The sequence below is a fragment of the Leguminivora glycinivorella genome, chromosome 10 (assembly GCF_023078275.1).
Source record: "Leguminivora glycinivorella isolate SPB_JAAS2020 chromosome 10, LegGlyc_1.1, whole genome shotgun sequence".
In the NCBI taxonomy this organism is placed as follows: Eukaryota; Metazoa; Arthropoda; class Insecta; order Lepidoptera; family Tortricidae; genus Leguminivora; species Leguminivora glycinivorella.
In genome coordinates, this window is record NC_062980.1 from 8024761 (window position 1) to 8031193 (window position 6433).

At 37.6% G+C, this 6433-nt stretch overlaps 1 long non-coding RNA gene across 1 annotated transcript; it reads right to left on the minus strand.

The window, feature by feature from the left end:
- Positions 1-2992: 2992 nt before the first annotated feature.
- On the minus strand, positions 2993-4478 carry LOC125230517. The gene is made up of 2 exons (XR_007177526.1): positions 3827-4478; positions 2993-3267 (listed from the first exon to the last, which is right to left on the minus strand). It is a non-coding gene; the product is annotated as an uncharacterized LOC125230517 (long non-coding RNA).
- Positions 4479-6433: the final 1955 nt, after the last annotated feature.

The window sequence follows — 6433 nt, forward strand, 5'->3', positions numbered from 1 at the left end:
TATGTTGGTAAACTTCGGAGATAAGGGGGGGGGGACATTTTTTTTTACATTTTCCTGCATAATTCTGTTTTTTTTTCCACAACAAAAATATTATAAAAAATAGTTTTGATATGTACAATTTGAGCTCTTTCTAACGATACCCCACTTGACCTAGTTACTTGACATTTACAATTTGCCCCCTTTTCATATTGGCCATTTTGTATAGTTAATATTAATAAATAAATAAAATATCCTTTAATTTTGTAGAGGTTAACAATGTTCATAACTATTCCAAATTTCAAGTTGATAGCATAAGTAGTTCTCGAAGCGCTGGTGGCCTAGCGGTAAGAGCGTGCGACTTTCGATCCGGAGGTCGCGGGTTCGAACCCCGGCTCGTACCAATGAGTTTTTCGGAACATATGTGCGAAATGTCATTTGATATTTGCCAGTCGCTTTTCGGTGAAGGAAAACATCGTGAGGAAACCGGACTAATTCCAATAAGGCCTAGATACCCTTCGGGTTCGAAGGTCAGGGTGGCTAGCCGAATGGCACAATCGCTCACGAAACGCTCACGAAACGAAGCGCTAGTAGATATCTATCTCTATCGCGCTTGCGTATTGGCGCGACAGAGCCAGCGGCGTATCGCTTTCGTTTGGCGTCGGAGAAATGCCATTCGGCTACGGGGCCTGATGGCAGTCGCTTTCGTAAAACTAGTGCCTACGCCAAATCTTGGAATTTGTTGTCAGAGCGGACCCCAGGCTCCCATGAGCCGTGGCAAATGCCGGGATAACGCAAGGAGGATGATGATGATGAGCATAAGTAGTTCTCGAGATATTTAGAAATGTGACAGACGGACAGACGGACAGAGTCGCACCATAAGGGTTCCTTTTGTACCTTTTTGGTACGGAACCCTAAAAACAATTAATCTAAATAAAATCAACAAAACAAATGTCCATCACCATACAACACAAATGCCTCACAGTCTTCGTCGCGCTTGTTCCATTATCAGATGTACCGGATCCCAAGCCGGTGGTAAAGTAAAGCCATCTTCTCTATTAGTTTGGATATTTCTTGATCTCAATGGCCTCGCGCAACATTCTGGGTATATACCTGACGGCGCAAAGTCATCGTACCACCTTGTAAACACGTGCGCCAGGCCGAGCATCACGCGATCATCACACCATCCCCACCACCCCACTACCTGACTTGTTTACGCTAGGTTATAAAACCAGGTGCACGGGAAAGAGAGGGGCTTTTTACGCTCTGTCTGTTGCTTCGGCCTGACGCTCGTATACGTACCTTTTGTAAATTAAAATAAATTGTAAAGCAAAAATAAATAAAGTAAATTATATCACGATCTTTTGTTAGTAGAGCGGCGAGAGGGTCTCGGAAAAAGTTGATGTGACTGGAGAGTATACTGCTGACAAGTGATATTGTTGTGATCGGTAGACTTTACTGAGTACGAAATAATGACTTGTCGCATTCTCAGACTGTGGGGGGGTTAACTATGACGTCACAAAGATCGTGGTCCCGGGTTTCAATTATTTGCCAATTTGTCTAAAACCCCTTATCCAATTTTGAAAAATGAGGTGTCGATTGAAAGCGTATAACATGCTGATTAAGATTTCTTATATGTGAAAAGTATAGTTTTGTTAGTTATTTTTTAATTAACAATAATGCAAAAAATACTTTTTACTCTCTTTTTTGATTTTTGTGACTCAAAAAGGCAATGAAAACGGCCACTTAGCTAAAAAATATGTTACGAGTATATAAATCATTTAACTACATTCTTAAGCTATCTGTTGCTTTTTAACCGACTTCAAAAAAGGAGGAGGTTCTCAATTCGACTGAATGTTTTTTTTTTTTTTTTGTATGTATGTTACTCGATATCTCCGAGAATCGTGGACCGATTTTCAAAATTTTTTTTTTGATCGAACCGGTATAACCCCGAGATGGTCCCATTGGCACCAAGTCAGGGTCTGATGATGGGATCCTGGAGAAATCGACGGAACTCTTCAACTGTTATAGGCACATGTAATGTTTTTAGTCTATTCTTCACTGGTGTACAGTATTTACGTCTGATGGTAATAATTTTATGTGGCTGAGCTGATGATGGAAGGTCAACTCCTCAATGGTTAGGAGTTAAAGGATAATTCTTTCACTACTGTACATGTATTCGGACTGATACATATAATATAACTAGGAACCACTAAAAATCAACTGAGCTGATGATAGAAGGTCAACTCCTCAATGGTTAGGAGTTAAAGGATAATTCTTTCACTACTGTACATGTATTCGGACTGATACATATAATATCACTAGGAACCACTAAAAATCAACAAATAAATAAACTTTTTAACAAAAAATAAAACCGCCTTCAAAAATAAGTGCGTTACAAAACACGGAGAAACTAAAAAGCCAAAAATAATAAACCTTTCAATTCAGATTTCTTATCGTATTGCAATAAGCTAAACATCCAAATTATAAACAAATCAATTATTTTTGGAGTCGGTACCAGCCTGTGTATGGTTGGGTGGGGCAAACAGGCAATAGCAAGGCGACGAACAGGTCTGGTACCGACTACAAAAATAATTGATTTGTTTATAATTTGGATGTTTAGCTTATTGCAATACGATAAGAAATCTGAATTGAAAGGTTTATTATTTTTGGCTTTTTAGTTTCTCCGTGTTTTGTAACGCGCTTATTTTTGAAGGCGGTTTTATTTTTTGTTAAAAAGTTTTTAAATTTCTACGATCGGATAATAAATAAGCAAACTACAATCACATACCTGTAGGCGGGGAGTACCGCTTGACACGCGTTCCCATACATTCGGCGTCTACCAAATTACACCTCGCGCAAAATTCGTTTCAAGCAGATATACCTCTAATCTTATTCATCGTAACCTATCAATATTGGTATCATTTGAAAGTACAATTAAAGTACTTGTGACGTTTAGCGTCGCATAAACTAGGGTAGAATAAAAAAAACTAGAGAGAAGAAAAAAACTCCGATAGAAAAATTTTACAAACTATATTTTAAATAAAAAAACCTATCTATTTATCCAGGATCGTGGGTAGGTATTTCCTGAGCTGGCCGGTTACAATAAAAGAAGAAACAAGCCCTTGTTAGGGGTCACTTCCCTGCACTACGCCGCCGAAGTCGTACTGGGCGTGGCCGTCATCAGAGGCCGTTCCGGATCGCCAGTCTTCCTTCCGGAACCTTCCGGAACGTGTGCAGGCGCGCGCGCATCCAAATTGTGGGTCCAGTTAACGACCCCAGACTTGTTCCCTGGAATTCCGGTAAAATGGCCGTTTCAAGAAAAGTCCAATTTCGAACAAGTGACTGCGACATCCGGAACTTTGGCCAAATTAAAAGTGCTAATGAGATGTAGGCTGGTTTAGTGAACCCCAAAGCGTTAAAAAAGGTAATCAATGATGTGGCAGTCACAAGTTAAATCATCATTTTTTTTTAACAAAAAGGAAGTAATTTTTATTTAACTAAAAGTACTTTTGCTAATAAAAAAAACTTTTAAAAACATTATTAATGTAGATTAACTACAGATTGGTTTCTATTTATATGCATTTAAATTAAAATTAAGCGAAAATTCCACAAGAATGATTAAGATTTTTATAAAGCGGGTAGAACCATATTTCTAGAAAGATCGAGAAGCTTGTTAATTCCAACATTGTTTCTAAGGAAAACATATTGTTACTAAGCGGATAGAGAAAGATGAACCCAGAAAGAAATAAATGAATAATGATTGAATGAAGAAAATGATTCCTTATTAAGACTATGAACTATGGAAGAAACCTTAAATCTAGTTCTACAAAATATTCAAAACACTCACCCTATTTGGGGAAAAACTGGCACTTAACACATTTAATTGTAGTAAAAATTAAAATAAATTTGTCACTCCATGTCGTCTGACGTTATGAGAGTTTTAGGTAACTTGACCTTTCGCTGTCGGAGCCGTGGTAGGGAATGCCAGCGCGAATGCGCCTCATACGTTGACCAGCGCCTATCGCTTATCTGGAGCGGTGACGTAGTCTTTTGTATTCGCATCTAGTTTTAACTAATAACAAATGCAATCGTCAATTCTGTTTGTACGTATATTTATTTTACATTGTTTTTTATTTTTTAAGTTCTTGAATATTTTATTTAGAAGAATGTATGTAAAAATGTATTATAGTAGTTTATAGTTATATTTTGGTTAATTATTTATTTTTATTTAATAGGATTTTTGTTAGAGATAACGATAAACCGTTACATACCCCTCTTTTTAGGTTAGGGTTTTTTCTGGGAAAACCCGCTATTTCTGTCGTCTGCTCAATATATACACAACTATCAAACATACCTCCATCTCATCATACTCCTCCACTTCATTCATTCTTCACACAAGCAGATAAGCAATAAACATTTCTATTTATGTTTTCGCGTCCTAACAGACTGAGTATTATACTTTTACGATTGTATACATACTCTTATGTATATATTAATGGTTCTTCACTTATCCATCAAATTAATGTCTCTGTAAAAAACTTGCTAACCAATTTATTTTGTAGGTAATAACCTTTTCAAACCGGTAGGGGTTTGTAATGTTTAATAGCGATAGAATATTAGGATATTTCGGAAGTACACTAGCGTTTACAAGCACGTGTTATGAGATTGATAATTAAATTTAGACAATTAATACAGAAATTATTGATAGATGATTATTGCAGTCCAGTTAAACTTTGTAATTAGTCAATTTAAAATCTTTAATATGCCAGTCACCTAAATTGTTCCCTTGCATGTCTTCTAGTTCATATACTAAATTAGATTTCTTAGCTACGATTTTACACTGGACATACTTAGGAGCTAGTTTCTTGGAAAACATGTTGCTTTTGTCACTAAGGTAAAACGTTTTCTTCCAAACTACATCGCCAACTTTGAAATGGTGATCCCTACGGCGTAGATTATAGTGTTCACTATTCCTAGTATGGGATTGAACTAGAGAGGATTGGACTTTGTCGAATATTTTTCGCAAATGACCTATATTCTCGGCATATTCATCTCTAGGGGCAAAAATTATTTCGTCGTCCAGTTCAACATCGATATAGTGTAAACCGCTAGTGACTAATTCTCGGCCATGGACAAGAAATGCAGGACTATACTTTGTCACCTCATTTACAGCTGTGTTCATAGCGAATTGAATTTTAGGTAGATTGATATCCCAGAACCTATGATCATTTTCTATATAAGATGACACTGCTGTAACGATAACTTTATTGTAACGTTCAACGGTGTTAACTTGTGGGCTATATTTAGGCGTGAATCTTACATTAGGCACATTATAATCACTAAACAACTTCTTTAATACATTACTCGTGAATTGTTTACCATTGTCCATGAGAACAGTACTGGGAATGCCATGAACTAAAAAAACTTTTTCCTCGATTAGTTTTGCTATAATCTCGGAAGTTGCGCGTCTAATGGGAAATAAAAGAGAATACTTTGAAAAACAGCATGTCACAACGAATATAAAAGTATTCTGTTGTCTAGAAGGAGGTAGAGGACCTATGAGATCCATGCTTAACATTTGAAAAGGGCGTGAGCAGTCTTTAGGACGGCCCATGACGCCAAGAGTAGCATGAGTAGCATGCTTATGAGCACAACAGATATCGCAACTTGAAACGAATTTAACTACATCGCGATGCATATCGGGCCAAAAATAATTTAAAGAAAGCCGTTTATGCGTTTTATATATTCCTAAGTGGGCAGCGGTAGGTTCCGAATGATATTTAAGTATAGTATTGAGTCTAAATTCTAGAGGAATAACTTCTTTCCATTCGAACTCTCGTGTTAGCGGGTTTAAGCTTTTTTAAACCTAAATAGTTTGCCGTTGCTTACTTTGTAGTTTAAAAATGAAGTAGGAGTATTTTGACAACCGTTGTATATGTTTAAATACCATGAGTCACTCGTAGAATAAAACATGTCACCACTTACTGGAATCTCGTCAATATCGGCAATAGTAACAGAACGTGAGAGACTGTCTGGTACCACATTTTCCGAACCGCGACGATGTTTGATCTCAAAGTTAAATGAGGACATGCGCACTCCCCAACGAGCTAAGCGACCCGTAGGGTTATTTAAATTTAGGAACCACTTTAAGGACGAGTGATCGGTGTACACCACGAACTTTTGGCCGTTCTCTAAGTAGCATCTCCAGTGTTCGATCGCCGTAAGTACAGCCAGTGCCTCTCGTTCCGTTGCGCTGTAGTTACGCTCTTGACTCGAAAGGGACTTACTCATGTAGGCTATAACTTTTTCCTCGTTGTCTAGCTGTTGTGTAAGAACCGCGCCAACGCCGTAATCACTCGCATCTGTATGTACTTGGAAGGGCTGCGAATAGTCTGGGCACGACAATATAGGAGAAGATATTAAAGCTTCTTTTAGAGTACGGAAAGCATTTTCA